The following is a 25,202-nucleotide window of genomic DNA, read 5'->3' on the forward strand; positions in this document are numbered from 1 at the left end:
TCTACATGGTCTCTTGATGCTATTAGTTTTGCACAAAGGGCAGTGTTACATATTGAGTTCCCCCCGAATCTGTGCATTGAAGTCCTAACCCCCAATGTGACTATTTGTGGAGACAGAGCCTTTAAGGAGGTAATTAAGTTTAATGCGATCATAATGGTGGGGCCTAATCCAATATGATTGATATCTTTATAAAAAGAGGAAGTGATACCAGGAGTGGGAGCATAGAGAGGAAATGTCCATGTGAGGACAGAGTGAGAAGGCAGCCATCTGCAAGCCAGGGAGAGAGGCCTCACCACAAACCAGCCCTGCCAGCTCCTTGACCTTGAACTTACATCAAATACATTTCTGATGCCTAAGCCATCCAATCTGTGGGATTCTGTTATGGCAGCCTTAGCCGACTAATACAGTAATGATGAACTTAAAAGGGAAAATCCATTTTCTTTTCATGATGTGACGCACGGGGGAGGGGCTGGACATAGCAATAGGTCTGTGTGGTTAGCCTTGTTGTACTAAGACCCTTCAAAGGCCATGTTGGTCCTGTGCAACATCTAATGGTAGAAAGCAGGTGATGCCAAACATCAGGTGACTGAGATGCCTTTTCTTTGAGTAGGTGATGTAGTTCTGCATTTCCTCATTACCTGTCTACTTGCTTCCATCCCGTGGCATAATAATAGAAATTCAGTGGTGGCTCTGAGACAGAAAGATAAATCATAGTCCTCTGGAGAAGGGAGGGCCATCCTTGATTTTCTAATAATATTCTTTCAATCTACACTCTCACATATGATTCTTGACACTCCGAAATGTGTTTATAATTTGTTTACACCAATTTGACTTTATATATGCCAGCTCACATGTATTAGGCAATATTAGTATCTTCCCTGGTGTAGGTGCTCAGCACTTTATTCCTCCCTTGTGCATGAAATAGAACTTGTGTTGTGTAAATATATATTAATTTTGATATACAAATGGTAAGCATTTGCAGGTTGCAAGCCCCTGTGCTAGTTCTGAAATGAATCAAATGCATGCTCTTCAGTAGGCAGTCTATATTCTGCACATTTAAAAGAATTACCTTCCCCGCCCAAACATTTGTTCTCTGTAGAATAGTACATCCTTTTTATAATGGCACTTTGCTTTTTCTTCATGAGCATGTCAAGGCAACTTTGGTGAGGGGTATGAATAATTTTCCCAACGTAGGCACCAGAATCTGTGTTCTAATGATCAAATTAGAAGTTCACCAATTTAACCCTTTATGAAGATAATAAAAGGACTAGCTGCAAATAGCCAAATCCTAACTGTGGTAATCTACTATAGTAATTATGCAACACGGTTAATTATTTATCCATTTAATAGATACCACAATAGTTGATCCTCAGTGAAAGATGGTGAAAATTTTGGGCATACACTGGTCAGAACTATCTTGACTGGATGTAAGTTTCTCTTTGTCTCCCATTGTTAACAATCTGCTATTGCTTCAGTGTTACATCACAGCATCCTGGCCCTCTTGAGTGCGTTCAGATGTCACATTCTTAAATTGTAAACCCCCTTTCTTAATCTTAGTTTATTTACTTGCTCAAAGCTCATTTTAAGCACATACTCTGATTAATCGTATTGCTAGAGTTTGATTTTTCTCTGGTTGTATGCTGCAAAATGCCTACTGCTGGGCATGTATTTCATGGAAATGGCTTCTCTTTCAATTTGTGAGGAAATTTGTGAGTTGAAAAAAACACCTACACTAAGGGAATGGTTATGTGTCCTTTTATTGTGGTGGAAAGAGTAAGTTGAGATTGCATCTGAGCTACAAATGTGTTTCCCTCTCACTGAGCAAGGACGTGAACACCAGGACACATGTGACATATGAATTGCCATCCTGTCTGGTGGCAGTAATTTACTGTAACTGTTTTATGACCATCACAAATCCATGTCTAAACCATGAAAATGGCACCACATGGAGTCTGCTACACTGAAGTCCTGTGTCCACTGTATTTTATCCAACATATGGACTTATGGTTCAATACATAGATATATATAGACGTAGATATAGATGTCATTTCTGATATTTATTGAGTACCTACTCTATTGTGATGGAAGGAAATATGTTACAATCTACTTACAAAACAAAATAAAAAGGCAAAGAAGAATTGTGGGAATTAGGGATGATGATTGTTTGAGAACAAAATTTGGAGAGATTTGATCTGTGTGAGAGTTGTGAGAGTTGTCAGAGGTTCTTTATTTTTAAATTACTATTATTAATGTCAGTGTTTTTAATACAATGAAGTAATAAAGACACTAATATTAAGGGCATTTTCTTGGCCTTCACTTGGGTTGAAATTAGCCCATCAATTTGATAACTGTTGATAGTAACTGCATTTCATTTTTGAGCAATGGCATACATCTATATACACATCAATTTAGGCATATTTGCATAAAATGGATATTTGCGATTTTGTAGTTCAAGTATATGCTCAAGTAGAAGGTGGAGTTCTATATTCACTTTGCGTTGGTAAAGCAATTGCTTTATGGTTTATCTTCCTGGAAATTGAATTAATTTATGTTTAAATGAGACTAACAGGAAAACAAAGCAAAAACTGACATGAATGTGATATAAAAATAAATGTGTGCGTTCTTGTGGAATGGAATAACTATATTCAGCTCTTTGTTCATGACCCTAGACTAAAGAGGCAGTCAAGGCAAATGTAAAATCTAAAATATGAATTTAACTTAAAATTGTCAATATCAGAATAGAAAATAATCTAGGTTCTTCTCCCTGCAAACTCTGCTCATCAAAGTTTTATGAGTAGGAACATGACCTATTCCAAGCACCCTATTCCACATGATAGTACTTCAGATGTTTGGGAATGACTGTCACATCTCCTCAAAGCTATAATGTCAAACTGACACACACACACACACACACACACACACACACACACTCACAAATAGAATCACTGCTGTTTTGACTTGTCTATACAACATGCCCCAGGATTGACACAGGTCACCGAATATTATCTATTGGGATACTGGCCTTTCCAGTCAAACCATGTGCCCCACAGACACCTATGCAATAATCCCCCCTTATCTGGGGGGGGATATGTTTCAAGACCCCCAGGGATGTCTGAAACCACGGATAGTACCGAACACTACATATACTTTGTTTTCCCCTATATATGTGTACCTATGATACAGTCTAATTTGTGAATTAGGTACAGTAAGAGGTTAACAACAATAACAAATAATACAATTGTAACAATAATTAAGATAAGGATTATTTGAACACAAGCACTGCAATACCGCAATAGTTGATCTGATGACCAAGGCAGCTAAGTGACTGGGGGCGGGTACACAGCATGGACATGCTGGGGACAAAGGGATGATTCATGTCCTGGGGTGGGGGTGGAGCGGGAAGGTGCGATATTTCACCATGTGACTCAGAACAGTGCACAATTTCAAACTTATGAGTTGTTTATTTCTGTTGTTTTAGTTTAATATTTTTGGCCCATGCTTGACTGCAGGTTACTGAAACCATGGAAAGCAAAACCATGAGTAAAGGGGGACTACTGTATGTACTTATTGCTAGAACTGTCTTGTAGTCGTGTCTTGAAATCTCAATCTAAGTTCAGATTTCAACATGTTCATGGGTTTCTTGTGGATGAAATGCATTGATTTTTGCTTTTGAGTAAAAATGATTTGTAGCAGGGGCATGGCATCTTTTGGCAGGCTGAAAATAATTTGAGCGCAAGGAGACTCTAGTCCCATCCTTTGGAGGACAGAGAGGTAGTTATGCAGAAGTAAATGCAGACTAGTGCTAATCAAGGAATATAAACAACAGCTTGTTTTGGAAAGAGCCTGAGATTGATTTCTCCCCAGCGCACAGGCGCAGTTGGCCTGCAATTTTCATACTTACTTGCTTTGCATTGTTGGGGAAAAATAAAGTTGTTTATTGATTAGCATTTAAAACCCAATTAGTAATTTATTTGCTTGAAAGACAGAATAAGAGCACAATGTTAGAACCAAATAAAAGTGTTTCCAGGACTAACAAGCACCCCAGGACTAAAAAGTTGGCCCTGAAATTCTGAAGAAACAGTGAATGCAGACTGGATTTCAGCCAGAACATCGGGGCCTGAATCCACACTGTAGGGGCCGAAGTTTCCTCTTTCTCCCTGCATGGCTGTATTGTTGGTGCACTATGCAGGTTTCTTTGGGAAACATAACACTTTTTTTTTTTTTAATTACATGGTTTTTTTTTAATACCAGTTTTTTTCTTCTAATCAGGTAGAATAATGGAGAGGAATTTGCCAAGAACGTGGAAAAAAAAAATTGGGAAATCAGCAATTTCTAAAATATACCACATGAATACTAGTTCTGATGGATTAACAAAATGGCATAGGAAGAATAGTTTGTAAGGGAGCATGAATTTGAGAAATACTGGGTTACTTAGTTTGGTAGAGATCTTAACTGCAGGACCTCTAAGAGTCCTTTATACGCTAATGTAAGGGTGCTCTCCAAAAAAAAAAAGAGAGAGAGAATTTAAAAGAATTGGCTGCCTCTTTACTTTTCCCCTTCTTTTTCTTGTCTTATTTGTCTGTCTGTCCATCTATCCATCTGTCAATGCAACAAACTTCTTTCATTCATTGTGGGAGACCCTAGGAGAAGAGTTGAGATGATTTACTGTGGGTATGCAGAAGATAATCTGAAGTTACTAGCAAAAGAAACTTGGCCTAATCTTGAAGATTTTTCAGGATTTCTAATTTGGTGGGTTTGTCTGCTTATGTGGAACTTTTGTTTCCTGAGACTATTAAGAGCTTTTTTCTTTCTTTCTTTCTAATTTAGATTGAATTTACCTTTTACTTGGAAGTACTACTGAGAGTGGAACTTAGAAGCAGTTGAATGGAACTGAAGAAGAGAGCCTAAGGGTTGGCTCTAGTGTCAGTGGTGGTTTAATCGGCGTTTTGAGTGACAGGTCACTGTGGTATAGTGTCTGAGATATAGCCCTTGGACAAGTAATAGGGCTGCCTGGTGTTCAGCCTGGCACTCTGCAGGGAAGGGAAAGTAAGCTAGAGAACTCTGGGCACAAGCTCTCAGCTTCCGTTGTTTATCTGAGCTTGTCCAGCAGGGGCGGAGGTGAGCACCTCTTACTTGGTTTAGGTGAGTCACAACTATGTGTAAGGATGATATAGTAGTGAATCCTCAGATCTAGCAGAAAACTCAGCTCCCAGCCACCAACCTCAAGCAAAGGACATGCACAATGACTCTTGAAATGAAATGGTTTCAAGCTAAGAGTTTAGAAGCAATAAACCTGCACATGGGGATGAAGGGCTTACAAATTGCAAAGCACATGAAACTTCACTGTTATAAGCTTAAATCAATGAGTAAGTGAAGGTCTTTCCAACTAAAATCTGAAATCTAAATAAAGGCAGGAATATCAGTTGTCCAACCGAGGGGTTAAAGCAAAACTTCCCCATAAGTCAGGTTACCCAGAGATACTCCTCTCTGCCTTAGCAGGGAAAGAGCAGGACCTATCACGGGCCAAGATCACCTTCCCCTGTGGAAACAGCGTATTCCCTCTACAATCCATTTCATACTGGCATTACATTTTTTGTTAGGTTACTACCACATGAGTTGTGCATATTAACCAAATTAAAACTGTCGGAAGAGTTTGGTTCTTGCTGAGTTAGTATCTCAGTGTGTCTTGCTGAGATGTGGCAGAAATGCCATATTCTGAGGCACAGTGAATGGCTGGAGAGAAGGCAGCTCCAAAGGTTCTAAATCAGAAGGAATCTCTGACTCCATGGGGTTTGTAGACAGCAAGCACCATGACTGTGATATCTCTGGGGTTTTAATGTGTGTTGGTCCCTGAGACCCCTTAAAGCATTTTGAAACAAGGGCAGTTGCTTACTTGGTGTTTTTTCAGCATTGCCAGAAAAACTCCCTTAGCCCCTCTATAAATCTCTGCTGGCTGAATTTGTGATTCTACCCTGTCACCTTCAGCTATTGAGTCCAAGCTTCGGCACATGTATATGAAATTGCATGTGTGTCCTGGCTTTTGATGGAACACTATTTACTGGTCTTTTATACTACAGTGTAAACGTGTTTCAGAACACTTCTCCACATCAGTAAACCCTCCATTTACAGGTGCACATTGAGTTGTGCCGGGCACCTTGCTAGGCGCTTGGGGACACTATGTAGAGAACCAGTGAGATGGAGCCTCTGGCCTCATAGAACCTATCTATTTTGATGGCTTTCACAGTCCTTTAAAATAAGGGTTGGCAAACTGAAATCGAGAGGGCTGCCTGTTTCTATAAATAGTTTGATTGCAACATAGCCACAGCCATTCATTTATGTATTTTTCATGTCTGCTTTTGCACTACAACAGCAGAATTCCGTAACTGAGGCAGAAATCATATCGCCTGCAAAGACTGATATATTTATAGAATATTGGACTCTTTACAGGAAAAGATTGCCAACTCCTGCTTTAAAATCCCAGGTCCTGGGGCCCCATTCCTCGATTTTTAAAATTCACAGCTCTGAGGGTGTATGCACACCATCTTATATATGCAGACCTCTGCTCTGTCCACTCTTCTCGTGAAGGGGTTCTCTTAATTCTACGGCTCTGCCTTTGAATTCTGCTTCAGCAGTTCCTCTCCCCTACCTTCCCCTTTCTAAGGTGGGTGTGTATGCTCCAGCCGCTACAGTTGTCTGTCCTCTGCAGTTCCCCTTGGACATTTCATCTCCTCACTTTTCCCACCCTCCTGCTATTAACTTTTCTTTCACAATGCCTCTCAGATCAACATTTTTCAACCCTCACTCTTCTCTTGCAGTGCCTCCCTCTGTGTCCAGTGTCCCGGATCACTCACACTTAGTGTATCTGCAACCAAATTCGTCATCATTTCCCCCAAGCTAACTCCCCCTTTGGACTTACAAATTCTCTCTTATTGGTAGCATCAGTCTTCCACTTTGAGATCTTAGCCATTAATAATACTGATCATATTTCTTTCAAATTTTACCTCTTGGTCCTGAAAAACAAATCTAGTTGAAATCAGGACCTGAGGGCAAATAATGAAGGGCAAAGCTTACCTGATGTACAGACCTTCATTTTCCTACAGAAGAAACAAGGAGGGAAGGAAATTAACTGTGACCAGGCACCCACATGAGCTGGGCACTGTGCATAATGCACAGAACGCTCCCAAACGATGAGTAAGTGTTTTTAATCCTCATTTTATAGATGAGAAAGCTGGATCTCATAGATTAATTAACCTTGCCAAATGTCACAGCTAATGAATTGTGGTACCGGTATCTAGATATAAATTTTAAATACTATTTCCCATCCTCTTGTGATATAACAAACCCAGCATCTAGTCCTAAAAAAAAATAGTTTGAGATTTAATTGAATTGATGTTTGCCCAATTTTCTTTGTTAAAATATGTATTAATCAAAACAACTAACATCTATTCAGTTAACACTGACTGTAATTTTAAATATCCATTTCTCTCTTGCTCCCCACTAAAAAAATGATAATGATACCAAGGCACAGAAACATTTACTTGTGTGCCCCAAATCACCCCGCTGGTAGGTGGTGAAACTGGAAGTCTAGTCCAGGTCTCTCTTACCCCAGTCTACACTCGGGCCTGCGCTATGTGCTTCCAGGTACCGCAGTGAAGCTTCTACACGGTAAGTGGCTCTGCCAGGCCCCTTGGAAGGCAGACCTGTTCCAGGACCTGGTGTTCATCCTTCTTAGGTCAGTCTGGTGAAAGAAAAAGAATGAACCATAAACCTGTCTTATTCCTTTGACAAATGTCCCTCCTGGAATGTTTGCAGCTGGAGGAAAACTGAATGCATCTGTTTCAGGTTGTAAATTCCTGAGGGTGTTTTTATTTTTAGCTTTGCTACATTTCATAAATAGACCAGACAGTAAAAACGAGGAAAAGAAAACCTAACTGTTCTTTGTTCAGTTCTAAGTAAGAGGAAGCCTTTCCATTGGCAGCTGATTAAGCATCTTCCTGAGTTCTCTCCTGATGCCTAAGGAGAAGCAATGTCCTGACGGTCTTTCTCATGGGCTATTAGCTGCCTGTGAGAAAGCTTCAGCATATAAGTACTCAGAAAATGACCCTTGCCTTCCTTTGCTTCAGTGGCCTGCCTTGGCCTGCCATGTGACCCTCAGGCTTCTCTGCACTGCATTCATGCAGTCTGCCCCGAGTCCTTTTCCATCTCAGCTCTAATTTCTCCCAGCCCACGCTTTGTACCCTTCCATCTCCCTGGCTTTCCTCATGCCCTTTGCAGATGTCCACATGCGAGTAGTATGGTCTTCCAAGTTCGTGTTCAGTTGTCAGCCCTTCACCCTCTATCCCAGTGACACTTTCGCTGTGAAGTTTTCTTTTAAGTCTTGTTTGGTTGCCTCCTCTTAAGAGATGTGGAAAGAAGAGCAGCAGGGATTAGAAGTAGATGCACGGAGACGGAGAACATAGTGAGGAAATCATTTCATCTCTGAATCGTCAAGGTGTTGATGAATATATTTAGGGTGAGTGGTTAAGTCAGCTTAGGTTTAGAATGTAAAATGAAACAGGAATCATTTCTAGTTAATATGACCTGGGCTTAAGAATTTTTTGATGTCTAAATATTTATCAACCTTTTTTGATTAGGTAAGATTACACATTTGACCCAACAATGATAGACCTTTGAGTAGATCCTCAGAAAAATTAAGATCCTAAGAAAATGAAGGAGAAAAGAAATCTCTATTCTGATGCAAGAATAATTTTGGAGAGGAAGAATCAATATATTTTCTATCCTGAAGGTAGATCTGGCATTGTTTGTTTTTCCCTATTTATTAGGGCATTGTGTTAAGTATACAATTTGATTTGTACCCACAAATGCGATGAAAACAATCTAAAAACCTTGCCTTTAATTCTGCTTGTTAAATGGTACTACGGGCTGAGACATGTACTACTACTAAAGACATCTATGGGGATGAAAACATATAATGCTGAATTGCTTTATAACATCATTAATTTTTTCAATTAGGTTAGCATTACTAATTGCTTAATGAGGCAGGACTCTGATTGAAGCTACTACATCTTCACCTTTAACACTGGTTAACCTCCTTTTCACCCAAGAAAGCATGCCTCAAGCTCCAACTCTGTAATAGGCAAGCATTTAACCAAAAATTAGTGAAATTGCTTCATTTTTATTTTGTTTGTTTTTGTAGTGACCTATCTGTTGCCATATGTGCTGGCTTTTCATTCATAAGTTTCCTTTAAAAAAAATAACTGGCAATTTAAAGAAGATCTGTGAAGTGATTTTAAGAAAAATATTGGTTCAAATATATAATTGCTTAATAGATGTGCTGACACTTAGGCAGTGGTTCATGAAAAACATTTGAGAAACGGGTCTAGTACATGTGGGGACTATTCAGTGATTCATTTTCCACGTCATTACACCCACACCTGAAAAGCTCCCCTCCTTGGACTTCTTAAAGTACATATTATATATGCATATATAAAGTTTGTGGTGGTCTGGAAACTAACCTAAAGTATCTTTGAGGTACCCCTGTGTGTGTGTGTGTGTGTGTGTGTGTGTGTGTGTGCGTGCGCTTTTCTTTTTAAGTGAGCTTACTAATCAATATCAGATCTCAAGGTGGTGAACCAGGATCTTAGACTCAGAATCAGCGTTAGATAAATACCAAATGTGGATCCATTTCATCCTTCATATTGAAGTATAGAAAAATAAAGGCCCAGGAAGGTGAAAAGAAATATCCAAGATCGCACGACTGGTTGTTAGTAGTAGTAAAGGCAGGACTTGAACTGGTGACTCTATTCCCAACATGGCACTCTTTCTACAATCTTTATATTGTCTCTAATTACACAGATCATTATTTATGATTTAGTATATTTTAATTTCATTTATGTTTTAATTTATTTCAAATTCAATTTACTTTTTTAAAATCTTGCAGCATGTAATCTATTACTCTGCAACTCGAAGTGTGGTCTTTAGAATTCTTGGCTATGGGCTATCTAAACCCAGATGAAATTAATTTAAGTAAATGAGAATGTATTGGCTTGTATTACTGAAGACTCAGGAAATATTTAGCTTCAGGTAAGGCTGGATCAAGCAGTTCAAAGAGATGTTCAGGCTTTTTTTCTATCAATCCTCTCTCATTTCTTCTTAACCATGTTGATTTCTGTTCTTGTCTGCAGAAAGATGTCTTCAACTAAATGAGAGATAGCAGCTATAGACAAACACCTGTTCACAGTCTTTAGTCTGCTTTAGCTCCAACCCAAAAGGTAAATCCTGGAGAATGGTCTGATCCTTGGGTCACATGCCCATTTATGTACTTATGTGGCCGTAAAAAATAGGCATTAATATGGTCCACACCAAACCACCAGTGACCAGTACTGTGCTTGGAAGCCCCAACCGGAATTACATTTTCATACTTGAAGGAATTACTAGACAGAAAAATAATGGATCCCATCAAAACATGAAATAGAATCAGTGGTTTGGAAACAACCTAAGTAGTATATACTAGTAGGGAATCAGGCAAGGATGACATATATATATATATAGTAGCTAGATAGGTAGATATATGGTATAGATATAGATATAGATATAGATGAAATATATATGTGTATATATCTGGGATGGAATATTCTGCAGACATTAGAAGAGATAGATATGAAGACTGTGATAAAATATTTTTTCAAGTTTGATATTATGCAAAATGAGAAAAGCAGATCTCAAAATTTTGCTTTCCCTGTGCTGTTGACATGATAGAAATGTACGCGCATATCAGAGATCACAGGAGGACACAAGGAAACAAAAGCAATCACAGTGCTGAGCCTGTAAGATTCAAAGCACTGGTTTGTTTCCTTTCTTGTGTTGTGTTTACCTTCTCTCCCCCCCCCCCTTTATTTTCAATGTTATATTCTATATTGAATTATATATAAACTAAAATACCACCATTTTATACTTTTCCGGAACAGTACTTCTTGGCATGTTTCTTTTTAATCTGAAACATCATTTGGTGCTACCTCTAGGGGACCTCTGAGCTTTTTGCCCACCTGGCATTCACCACTCCTTCAGATAATAAGATCTCTCTTGTGCTTTGTGTGAGGCCCTTTCCTGCAGTAATTCTATGAGGACGGCTGGCCTAGCTCGGGTCCAGGAACAGGTATGTGACTCAGCTCCAACCAATCAGTGTATTGATTCCACTGGCTTGTATGTTTGCTTCAGGGATTTTTATGTGACTCAAGTCGGTTTGATGAGATTCAGTTCCGGGAATTTTGTTGGAATAATTGGGAAAGAGAAATTCCATTCTCTCAGGGACTTGTAGATATATGATCCAGGAGCATTCAGTGGTCATTTTGCCTCATAATGAAGGCAGAGGCAGAGGTGAGAGGTGGTGTTTTAATTATACTCATTGAATCTCTAGATCCTATTATGCCTGAAGTTGGAGCACTCGTGAACTTCTTTAAAATTAAATCTTATAATTTGATATGATTGTAGATCAACATGCAGTTGTGAGAAATATTACAGAGTGATCTGTATAACAGTGACCCAGTTTCCAACAAAAGTAACACCTTATAAAACTATAGTAGAAAATCCCAACCAGGATATTAGCACTGATACAGTCAAGAAATAGAACAGTCCCATCACCTCAAGGACCCCTCGTGTTATCCTTTCATAGCCACACCCAACTTTCTCCCACCCATCCCTGACCCTGGTAACCACTTATCTGTTCTCTAGCTCTCTAATTTTTGTCATTTAAAAATGTTATGTAAATGGAATCATACAGTATGTAACCTTGTTGAGATTGGCTCTTTTCACTGGGCATAATTTCCTAAGAATTCATCCACCTTGTTGTGTCTATCTATAGCTTATTCCTTTTTATTGCTGAATAGTATTCCATTGCATGGATGTACCGTAGTTTGTTTAACCAGTCACCCATTGAAGGACATGTAGGTCATTTCCAGTTTTGGCTATTATGAATAAAGCTGCTGGAAAAATTAGTATATGGGTTTCTGTGTGAACATACATTTTTATTTTCCTGGGATAAATGTCAAGAGTTCAGTTTCTGGATGGTATAGTATTTACACATTTTTTTGAAATTGCCATACTCTTTTCCAGAGTACCTGGAACTCTTCTCCAGAAACTCTTTTTAAGAGTTTCATTTATATTCCTATAAACTTGTGTACTTTTTAATTTTTACTTAAGCTAGTTGGCGCAGGATGTCTTTACTTCTCTTTACCCCACAGTTCATCATTGAACATAATTAGTATGCCTTGTATCAGATAGCTCTTACCACAATAATGCTGTATAACAAAGCAACCCTAAACTTAGTGCCATACAAAAAGTAAACATTGTTTTCATGGGTCTGTAAGTTGACTGTAAATTGGCTGATCTAGGCTGGATGTACCTGGGTAGGTTCTGATGGGTGGGCTGCTCAGTGTGTGTTGGGTTCAGAATTGCTCTATGTGTTCTTTCTGGCAATCAGCCTACTGTACTACCAATCAAAATGTCTTCTCAAGTCCTCTTGTGCCTCTGCTATTACACAGCCCCACTGCACATACCAATCTCCACTTGAATCACATCTGCTTATATCCCATTGGCCTAAGGAAGTCACATAGCCAAGTCCAAAATCAAAGGATGCGGGAATATACACCCTTTCTTGTGAGACGAACCTTAACTCACTTGGTAAAGAGTAAAGGACATAACAATAACCAAATTCCTTTTTCTATCATCCAGTCACCCCAAACTTTTCTCTTGGTCTCATGATGGCTTCTTGTGCCCACCTCAACATCACTTTTTGGATCTTTCCTATTAATTGTGTCTTGTAAGACTATAGTAAATTATAGTAAGAATTTGTGCCCCTTATTTTCTTACAATATTTTTAATCCCCAACTAAAAACAAAGGAGAATAATCACACCATAAAGGTTCAGAAATCCTCATTACTTATAAGCATATTCTGTAATATAAGCTTAGTCTTGCTTACTCCTGTGCTCCCAATACAATGTTGAAAACATGTCGGTTTCCAGGTGTGTATTCCTATGACTTGCTTCTTCAATCTTCTACTATGAGGGAATGTGCTAATGTAGCAACTGCTCTCGATTTGGGAAAGGATTTCTAAGTTCAAATCCTAGTTCTAGTACGTATTAGCTATGAACATCCGTTTCCTCACGTGTAAGAGGGAAATGTTAACCCTTACTTCACAGTATACATGGATTTTAAAGATGTTGTAACCAGTTAAGTGCTTTACATTTGCTATAAATGCTAGTTATTTACATTTTAGAGAATGCCTTCATTTAGAAATGTGGGTTTGCTGGGCTTGGATTTATGGTCCTCTTGATCTAGCTTCTGATGGCCACCAAAGGAAAAGAGATAAGGAAGGACCCATAGTTGGTGCATAGACCTTTACAATTCATGTTGCTAAATCTTAACAGACCAGCTGATTTAATGTCATAGGTATGGGTACAATTACTGTAGCCTTGATCGTTATTTTCAATACATTTTGACCCAAGAACCCACATTGAACTTGAGGATGGGGAGTCTGTGGATGGTTTTGAATGGGTGCTGTTCTCCCAGTTGGTGGGACAGTCCCTTCAAATTTGGTAGTTTTACAAAATATGGTTCTATGTCCTTTATGGCAATTGGCAGTTTTGTTTCATATGGTAAATGGGGTTGCCTACTTTGGCGAATGCTTTCTTTAAGCAATAAGCAGAAGCCCATTATGTCTCAGAAAACGAAGGTCCCAGTTTCAACTAGTCTCACCAGGCCACTGGTGGTTTTATGGTTAGTTGTTCAACCTCACCGTGTTTGTCTCTCTGCTGTAAAAATGACAGGATGAAGTTTCATGGCTTGTGGATCCCTTCCAGTTTTAATATTCTATGAATATGCACTGATTTCCCTGGAGCTGTGAAACATATGGTACATGTCCAGGGGGTTGGTACAGCATGGTAACTGGCTTTTCCACAATGGGGTCTCAGAGTGTTAGTGACTCCAAGTGCATGTTCCACAGGGTCAGTAGATCATGAGGCCACAAATCCGATTCTAGTGGAAGAACATGAGGCTAGGTTTGCTTGCAGTCCACCCTGACCTCTGAATCCTTCTCCAACTCGACCTAGGAATTCAAAACTGGTCTCATCATCATTCAGCTTTGCTCCTTTTGATTTGCATTCAGTCTATTTTGATGTATCTATGAAGCATCATTTTGCCTGATTATTCAAGATTACTGGATACCTTTAAATTCCAACTTTATTCCCTAAGCAAATACTTAAGAAAATAGTGCAGGACCAGCTTTTTGTTCATTTGTTTTGTTTTAATTTTAAAGCTATTATATACTTATACTTATGAAATCAAGTGTTTAGATGTCGTGGCAGTTCCATGTTGCGATGAATCTTTCTAAATGCTTGCTCTCAATTTTGTACATTTTCTGTTTGTGTATGTGCATGGATCTGTTTCTGGTTGCTCTAATTCTGTTCTGCTTGTCTACTTGTCTATCCCTGTGCTGATACTACATTGTTTTAATGATTATGGTTTTATAGGCTTAGTATCAGCTAAGATGATCTCCTTCTTCTCTAAGTCAACCTTCTTTTTGAGGAGTAACATGGTTATTCTTGGCCTTTTGCTCTTCCGTGTAAATTGCAGATAGTTTTCAACAAAGGAGCCAAAAACATACAGTGGAGGAAAGAAAGCCTCGTCCATAAATGGTGCTGGGGAAATTGGAAAGTGACATGCAAAAGAATGAAACTAGACTGCTACTTGTCACTATACAGCAAAATTAACTCAAAATGGATCAAAGACTTAAACAGAAGACCTGAAACAATAAATTGCATAGAATAAAACATAGGTACTAAACTTATGGGTCTTGAGTTCAGAGAGGATGTATGAATTTGACCTCAAAGGCAAAGGAAGTAAAAGCAAAAGTAAATGAATGGGACTATATCAAACTAAAAAGCTTCTGCACAACAAAAGAAACCACTAAGAAAACACGGAGGCAACCAACCAAGTGGGAGAAGACATTTGCAGACAACACCTCTGAGAAGGAGCTAATATCCAAAATATATAAAGAACTCATACAACTCAACAACAGTAACAACAACCACAAGAAAACAAACAATCCGGTAAAATACGGGATGAGAACCTGAATGGACCCTTCTCCCCAAGGAGACATACAAACAGCCAACAGATATATGAAAAGGTGCTCAACTTCACTAGGTATTAGGGAAATGCAAATCAAAATCACACTGAGGTTAGAATGGCTATTATCAATAAGACAAATAATAAGAAGTGTTGGAGAGGCAGTGGAGAAAAGGGAACCCTCATACGCTGCTGGTGGGAATGTAAATTGATGCAGTCACTTTTGAAGACAGTGTGGAGATTTCTAAAAAATTAAAAATGGATTTACCATATGACCCATAAATCTGTCTTCTGGGTATCCCCCCCAAAAAAATATTGAAAACATTTGTAAAGATATATGTACCCCTATGTTCGTTGCAGCATTTTTCATGGTGGCCAAGACATGGAAACAAACAAAGTATCCTTCGATAAAGAGGATGTGGTATACATATACAGTGGAATACTACTCGGCCATAAGAAAAGATGAAATACTGCCATTTGCAACAACATGGATGGATCTTGAGATTATCATGCTAAGCAAACTAAGTCAGACAGATAAAGTTGAGGACCATATGGCTTTACTCATATGTGGGATATAAAACTAAAAGTAACGAATGAACAAAATAAACAAAGAAACACAAACTCATAGACACAGACAACAGTTTAGTGGTTACCAAAGGGTAAGGATGGAGTGGGGGTGGGGGTGGGGGGGTGGAGGGTGCTGGAAGAAGAGGGCAAAGGGAGTCCAATATATGGTAATGGTAAGAGAACTAATTCTGGGTGATGAACACACAATACAGTATATAGATAATGTGTCATCGAAAGGTATACATGAAACCTATATAATTTTACTAACTGATGTCACCCAATTAAATTTAATAAAAATTAAAACAAGTAAAAATAATGTTTTTTTAACATGTTCATGGATGAAATTGGCCTATAAGCTTCCTTTATCTTATTATTAAGGGCTGATTTTATAATCAAGATTATATTTGATCATGGTGTATGATCCTTCTAATGTGATGTTGAATTTGGTTTGCTAATATTTTCTTAAGGATTTTTGCTTTCCTATTCATCAGGGATATAGGCCTATAATTTTCTTGTGATATCTTTGACTGGATTTGGTTTGAGAGTGGTGCTGGCCTCCTAAAATGAGTTTGGAAGTGTACCTTCTTTTATTGTTTGAAAACAGTTAAGGAAAATTGGTATTAATTCTTTATACGTTTGGTAAAATTCACCTGTGAAGTTATCTGGTCCTTGGCTTTTTTTGTTGGGAGGTTTTTTGTTTTTTGTTTTTTTTTGCAATTCAATCTCCTTATTTGTTGTTGGTCTTCTCAGAATTACTACTTCTTCTTGATTCAGTATTGATAGGTTGTATATTTCTAGGAATTTATTCATTTTTCCTTGATTATCCAATTTATTGATGTGTAATAGTTCATGATATTTCCTTATGACCTATTGTATTTCCATGGCATCGGTTACAATGTTTCCTCTTCCAATTTTGATTGCAAATCAGAACCACAGTGAGACATCACTTCACATGTTAGGATGACTATTATTAAAAAAAAAAAAAAAAGGTAACAAGTGTTGGTGAGGATGTGGAAAAAAGGGAAACTTTGTACATTATTAATGGTAACGCAAATTGATGAAGGTACTATGACAAATGGTATATAGATTCCTTGAAAAATAAAAATAGGACTACCATATGATTAGGCAATCTTACTTCTGCATACATATCCTAAGAAATTTAATTAAGGCCTTGAAGAGTTATCTGCACTCCCACGTTCACTGCAGCACTATTCACAATAGCCCGAACATGGAAGCAACCAAACCATCCAACAGTGGTTGATAAAGAAAATGTGTCACACACACACACACACACACACACACACACAGATGGAAAATTATTCAGCCCTAAAGAAAGAAAGGAAATCCTGCTGTTTGCAATAAAATGAATGAACATGGAGGTCCTTATTCTAAGCAATATTGTTACCACAGAATGATCCCACTTATATGAGGAATGTAAAATAGTCAAACTCACAGAGAGTGGAATGGTGGTTGCCAGGGGCTGGGAGAAAGGGAAAATAGAGAGGTGTCAGTCAAAGCATATAAAGTTTCAGTTACACAACACAAGTTACAGAGGTCTATTTACCTTTCTTAATATGCTGTCTACTGTACAACATAGAATCTCTAATTTACAATATTGTAGTGTATACTTTAAAATTTGCTAAGAGGATCGACCTTATGTTAAATGTTCTTATCCCAACATAATAATAAGAAGAAATACAGATGGCAGGAGGAAATTTTTTGTGTTGGATATGTTTCTGGCATAGACTCTAATGATGGTTTTACATGTGTATACTTATCTCAAAACTCATCAAGTTGTATGACTACACATTAAATATGTACAGCTTTTTACATGCCAATAAAGTGTTTTTTAAGATTATACTAACAAAATAATTGCAGTGCTCCCTCTTTTTATTCTCTGAAAAAGCATACATACATTGAAATTATCAGTTCAGACTTTCATTAAAACTTGCCTGTGAATGTATCTAGGCCTACTTTTTTTTTTTTCTTTTGGTGATAATGTTTAGATTTTTTTTTTTATATCCAACTTTTGTGATAGGTATAGGACTGTTGAGGTCATCTTTCCTTCCCAATTCACTTTTGTTAAGTTAGAATTTTTCAGAAACATTTCTACTTTGTTTTCAAATTAGCAAAGATTTTTCATAAGAATCATTTCTTACATTTCCTACTGTATCTCTAATGATGCCACTTTGGTGATTCCCAACACAGGTTTTTCTATTATTTTATTTGTTAGTTTTTATTCAGTTTAACTTTTTTCCACTATTTCATATCTTCACCGACTCAATGAAGATGTAGCTCATTTGCAGTACCTCCACTTCTTTCTGATTTGGTCATTAATCTTTTTTGTATTTATTTTATTTTTAGATATTCCTGTGGCAATTGGCGTAATTTTAAATGATGTAAATATTTTACTTTTTTATTCTCTCAAATTTTCATTAGTGCTCACCCTTTGAATGAAGTGATTTGAGATAAAGGCCCTTCCTTAATGTTCTTGAAATCGTTACTTATAGGCTAATGTCCCTGCCAATCAATGTAAATAATTACTCCTGAATGGCAGTTAGTGCTCTCCATGTCTCCTTTAAAAGTGGGCCAGATACCACTCATATGTAGTGAAGGTTTCTACTTATTCAGAAGCAGGTGGTAATTGGAATCTCATTTCAGCAATTCACTAGCTCTATGACTTAAAATAAGAGTTTCACCTCTGCAGTCTGTTTTCTTATTTGTAAAGTGGGAATACAGCTAATCTCACATGGTTATTGTAAGATTAAAATTAGGTGACAATAGTTAGTGTGCCTAAGACTGGCCCTTCGTAGAGTAAGTGCTCAGGATATGCTATTTCCCTACCTTTATGATATACTTTCTGTTATTATAGCATGCTAACTTTTCTGTTTGATGACAGTACAAATAACCATGTACCAGTTAGTTAGGATTTTCTAATAATTTAGTACATAATCTAGGTTTATACATAAGTGGGCAGAGGTCTTTTCTCTGCTTACTCATATATATTGTCTGAAACAGAAGAAACATCAATTGACTGTAACATTGTGAGAATCCCAATCGCTCTTTTTTCCTTTAAGAATAATGGTTTATAGAGAGTAGAACAGTACTTACTAGGGGCTGAGGTCAGGGGAAATGGAAAGATATTGGTTAAAGTGTAAAAACTTCTAGTTATAATAGGAGTAAGTTGTGATATATAGATGATGTATTGTAGATATGCACACTTGAAAACTATATAATTTTACTAACCAATAACTTTAATTAAAAAAAGATGAGTAAGTTTTTGGGGTATAATGTACAATATTGTGATTATAGCTAATAATACTGTAATATACTTGATAGTAGCTAAGTGAGTAGATATTCTTAAATATTCTCACCAAGAAAAAAATGGTAATTATGCGATGTGATGGAGGTGTTAGCTAATGCTAGGGAGGTAATCATTTTGTAATATGTAAGTGTATCAAATGAAAATCTGTATACCTTAAACTTATACAGTGGTATGTGGCAATTATATCTCAATAAAACTGGGGTGGGAGCAGTAAGAATAGTAGTTAATGATTTCTTTTGTGTAAAAGATAATCAAGTAAAAATCATGGACACTATCTCCCCCAAAATGCACATTTGCATATTCTTTTGCAGGGAATTCTATGTGTCATATATACTTCAATGGCTAGCTATGAGTTGAGGGTTAATGATTTCTGTTAGAATGTAAGTTTTCTTTAAATTTAGCTGAATGCCATGGATTTGACAGTACTTCTCTTCAATCCCATGTAGACCAATATGTGCTGAGTTAGAATATGAGTTTGAAATGGACAGTTATAGTTTTGACATTGCTATTCCTTTTGGGGTCAGTCATAATGACCCCAAAAGGAAACCAGAAACAGCTTACGTGCTTAAAAACAGAATGTGGAAACATTTTTCAGCTGTTGGATGTGCTGAGGAATGTGTCCCTGGTGAAGTCCCAGTGAACCTTACACTGAATACATTTCAAACTTTCAAAACTCTTTTCCTACTTTCCTTTCCTTTGCATTCCAAGTAATTCTAGAAGACTTTGTATTACAGCAGCATCTAAGGCAAGAATATACTTAGTATGTCAATAATAAGAGCAAAATGCCCTTTATCTTTGTTTCAAGAACAAAAAAAAAAAACTTTGTTAGGCCAAAGGAAAAAAAAATTGTGTGTGTGTGTGAAAGAGAGAGAGAGAGAGAGAGAGAGAGAGAATGAGAATAATTATACCAATTTTGAACTAATGCTCAGAAGTAAAGGAATGTCAGACTCTAAAATGTTCTCAAAGAGCTAAAGCAATGGAATATATATAAGGAAGTAAACCTCAGAAGAAATAAGTTTGAAGCCTTAAATTTTAAAAAATCAATAATGAATAAATATAATCTATTAGAAGATCCTACCTTAAAGTGTTGGACTGATAATTAAATGAGGTGATACATGTAAAGATCTTTGGCAAGTATGCAGTACATCGTTATAGAGTAGCTAAGATGATTATTAAGTTCTATTTCTTTAAAAAGTTTGTGTGTTTTACAAAGCACTGGGTTCTAGTTTCTTTTTCTACTTCTCAAAATATATTTTGCAAAATAAATTAAGAGTGGAAATAATTTTGCTGGGGGTGTGTGTGGTTAATTTCATCAAGTACACTGTTTCCAAGGGTTTTCTAGAACCATCTTCATGTGGACACTATTTGTTAGCTTGAGAGATCACATAAATGCAGCCCTTTTGAGATGAGCACAAACCATCGGCTTGTTGAGTCTTGGAGGCTGATTGGAGACAGGATGAAAGTTCAGAGACTACCCAACGCAAAGTTGGGCTGACTAGTGGAAGTCCAAATTCTAGGAGCAAGAAGCTTGGCTGGGAGGATTGTAAAGGATAGGAAAAGATGTCCTTAACAGAAACAATCTCTAATTTACAAATATCCTCTTAAACACCAGGGAATTTATACGATAAAAAAAAAAAAAAGACAAAAATATCTTATTCATGAGGTACTTAGATAAATGGTAAAGAATCCCACCATAACTGCCAAGTTCTTCCCTAGCTACTGGATTGTTCTTTTGTGTGAACTGATGTGCTATAGCCCTGTTAGACATTTGTGTTCTTAATTTATTTAAGCAAGTCCCTAAAGACTGTTATGACTCTCTTAGAAGAATCAGAAGATCAAAAGGCATTATTATGTGGGGGTAAGAAGACAAATTGATATCCAAAGTAACAGTAATCCTTGAACATTCATTTGCTAGCTGGATAAATTTAGGTCTGGACTTATCCCCAAGTCTGTTTCCTCATCTGCGATGGAGTTTCTAAGAGCCATGACCTTATAGGGTGACTGCAAGCTTTAAATACGGCTCTTTAGCTTTAAAGCGCTTAGCACAATAAATAGGTAGTACATAGAAAGCACACTATATGAGCTGCTGTTGTTTTCAACATCGTTATTGATCATTTGACTATAAGGCATCCTCAGATCTCAAGGAAATTAGTTTAGAAAAACCAAATTGAGGGAAGAAAAATGTTTTAAAAAGCAGTAAATATGCTTATTTTTAGATGCCTGAACAAGTAAATGAGAGCACAGAGTAAATGAAGTGTTACACACAGAAGAAAAATGAGATGCTCTAGTCAATGCGATGAGGTGAGAAATACCGCAGTCATTCCCTGAGGTGGGTGGGACCAGAAGGCAGGGAGCATCTCTGCTTCTCAGAAGGGAGCACCATGACACGTGTCCAAGGGGCAGAGTCAGCATGGACAGCCCATGACAATTCACCATCCACGGGTTGGTATCAGAACCATTTGAAGAAGTCATACTGCATAGTTAGGGTGGCTGTGTTAAACAGTGTTTAATGCCTTCATCAAGATGTATGCAGTGGTATTTTTCCAAAGATCATTTATCTGTCATCTTAAGGGGCAAAACTAGGAAAATATATTGGAAAACATAAATGACTAACTCACAAAGGCTAGTTGAGATAAATATTTATATCGATCCTTTATCATCCATTTACTGCTCAGTGGCTTATTATATCCACACTTACTACGTCATCTGTTTTAAATGTTCCCATGGGAGTGATTTTTCTTCGCAGCTATGGGGAGGGGGTGCTAATAACATGAGCCATCTCTGCATTTTAATATGGGTATTACATTAATGCACAGTGAACTTCTATGCTGTTTCACAGATCAGTGTGCCTGGTAGACCCAGAATCTAGTAGAAAATAGCAAGACCTTAAAAGAATGGTGCTTTAGAAAAATGAGGAATTCATAACATAGAAATCATAGGTGATAACATTAGGATTGTAATAGTCACTTTTACCTTCCATACATCTCATGCTTTATATATCACAATGCTCAAAATTAATTGCAAATTGAAACAGACAGGAATGTGATAAATACTTATTGAACACCTGCTATGTACTGGAGAAACAGTGAAACATTGTCCTTATGTTCAAGTGGCCCATTGTCTAGTAAGACTGACAAGCTCATAATCAGAGATTATGGAACACTACGGTATGTGCAGTGATAGAGATACACACAGAATAATCTGGAGTAGGGGCACCTAAACTGGTGGGAAGCAGTCAAAGGAAGTTTCATGGAGGAGGAGAACCCCAGAAATGTTATTCACTACACGTTATGAGGCTTACCTATTGTTTGCAGGTACATTCATGATGGTGCATCTCTGTCTATGGCACATGAGGTTTTAAATAATTTTAATATCACACTTTAAATTATCTGAACCAAGTCTTAAAGAACCCTGAGTAGAATTTAGCCAGGTAAAAGTGTGGCGGAGTAGAAGGGCATTCAGGCTAAGGAGATAAGGCGAGCAAAGGCTTGAGGTTCAGAGACAGCAGAAGGAATGTGGACAGTCATAAACAACTCACTGTTACTGGAGCTTAAAGTGTTTGGTGCAGAAGATGAGGCTGCTGACATAGTCAAGGCAAGATGATGGGGGTCCTCGTGAGCCATTGCTCCTGCTGTTCTTCCCAGCATGTCCCCCATATCATTGATGCACATTTGTTCATGTGAATTGTATTAGCCAGTGGAATGTAAGCAATACATGAGAAAGGCCAAACCTGAGAGGAAGATTAAATGCGGTTCTACGACCCTGCCAGCACTCTTTTGTACTTACATCATATCAGAAGGCAACCCACAACCAACATGTACACCAATGAAAAAGAAAGGTTTGATGTTAATGAGTGTGTGTGTGTGTGTGTGTATATATATATATTCCATTATTAATAAATACATTATTTGTAGAGTCCTTTAAAATATCTAGGTTGACAAGCCTATCACCTAAAAATAATGACCTTTTTTTACTAGTTAAAACATTTTAGTGGGAAAAAACTTACTTAAAAGTTGCAATAATAAGTGTGCAAAGAATCCTCATAGTTCTCTTTTTTGGATCCATCTCTTTCTTTCTGTTTTCAAATATAATTGATATACAATATCCTATTTCAGGTGTACATTATAGTGATTTTATAATATATATATTATACATATATGTTTAATTATATATATATATATATATATATATATATATATATATATATATTCCCCACAATAAGTCTAGAAATCATCTGTCACTATACAAAGTTATTAGAATGTTATTGACTCTATCCCCTATGTTGTACATTACATTCCCATGAATTATTTATTTTATACCTAGAAGTTTGTATCTTTGAATTCCCTTCACCTATTTCACCTGCCCCCCCAACCCCTTCCTTTCATTTTTGGTGGATGTTTTTATGGGATGTGAAATTCTAGTTTGGCAGTTATTTTCTTTCACCATTTTGAACATACTCTGTTGTCTTCTGACTTCTCTTATTTCTGTTGAGAATTCAACTACATTTCTTATTGTTGCTCCTTTAAAGGATGAGATTTTTAAGATTTGTCTCTTTCTTTTTTGTTTCCAGCATTTTTACTCTGAAGTCCCAAGGTATCTTTTTTTCTACATTTTAGTCCAGCTTGGTGGTTGTAGTGACACTTGAATTTGTGGTTTGATGTATTTCTCACATTTTGGTGAACTCTTTGTTAACATCTCTTCAGATATTGCTTCTGCAACCTTCTTTCTCTTCACTCTTTCTGGAAATTCTAATAACCTATATAACTATACCTTTCCACTAAATCCTGTATGTCTTTTAGTATTTTTTCGTGTTTTTACAATCTCTCTATGCTGCAGTCTTTGTATTTTCTACTGACCAATCTCCCAATTACAAATTCTCTCTTCAGCTTCATTAACTTTATCTAATTCTAGTTATTATAATTTTTCAGTTTTATGATTTACACTTGATTCATTTTAATAGGTTCCACTTGTCTCCTGAAGTTCATCGTCTATTAATTTTTTGTACTAATAGTTATTTTTAAATTCTATCTGATAGATCCAATATATGAGTCTCTAGTGAGTATTTTATTTTATTTTAAGCCATGTATTTTTTTTCTTTTCTATTGTTTTTTGAACACTTAGTCTAGACTCCTGGTAAGTTGAATGATATAATTTTTTTAATTGTATTGAATGTCAAATATTGTATGTGAAATATTGAAGAGATAATTCAATGCTCTAGTAATATTATTTTCTTTCAGATAAGATTTAATTTTGCTTCTAGCAATATGTTGGGCTGGGGATATACCACCTTAACATAGTTTGGAATTTAGCTGATTTCAGTCTTTGCGAGTGTTAATCTATTTCTGTGTAGCCCTTATTTCTTTGGTGTACCCCTTCAGACATGAAAGGTTTACCTGGGTTCCTTGTTACTGGTGGCCCCTATACTACAGTTTTTGTTGCACAGACCCTTGAGATCACCTAACGTGCAGCTTCAGCCTCTCAGATGCTGCTTTTTGGTGCCCATTATTGGTATTGGGTATCTGGTAGTTTTATGCCTCTGTTTGTATGTGCTACTCCTATTATTGGCCTTTAGGCTGACAAGTTGAATTGACAATTGTCATGAGGCAAAAGCCTGTCCCCAATGTCAGCCTCACCCCCTCACTTCCCCTCTTTGCAGATCTTGACACTGGAACACTCACTGCCTTGATTGCTCTTCAGTACCTTCAAATACATTATTGTTTGAAATATTTAATCCAGAATTTCCACTTGTTTTCAGTGGGAAAATTGGTCTTTTCCTAGCCAGTCTGCTAAAGATAAAAGAACTGTATACCACATTCTTGTGGAGGATTTTACGCCTATTGATTCATGTGATGTTATCAGATTATCATGTTTTTAAAAAGAAAATCATTAGGCTAAGTTTGGGGTATAAGTGGAAGCCCCAAGATAAGTTAGAGCCTTCACAGATAGTCATATTGCATTTAAGTTCCTCAGGAGTGTTTTTCATTAAAAGAATTGAAATCCTTCATATAATGAAACCTCCCTTTGTAATTAAGCATTTTATTTTGTGAATCTTGAGAATTTAGATTTTCATTAAGTGAGGCACACCTGTTATTTTGGAGGCTAGTCTTAGTTCCATTTGAGCGTTTAGAAATCTTGTTAAGTAAGCAGACAGCCTGGTGTTTAAAAAAAAAAAAAATCACATAGTCCTGT

The sequence above is a fragment of the Rhinolophus sinicus genome, linkage group LG10 (genome assembly GCF_036562045.2).
Source record: "Rhinolophus sinicus isolate RSC01 linkage group LG10, ASM3656204v1, whole genome shotgun sequence".
Taxonomy (NCBI): domain Eukaryota; kingdom Metazoa; phylum Chordata; class Mammalia; order Chiroptera; family Rhinolophidae; genus Rhinolophus; species Rhinolophus sinicus.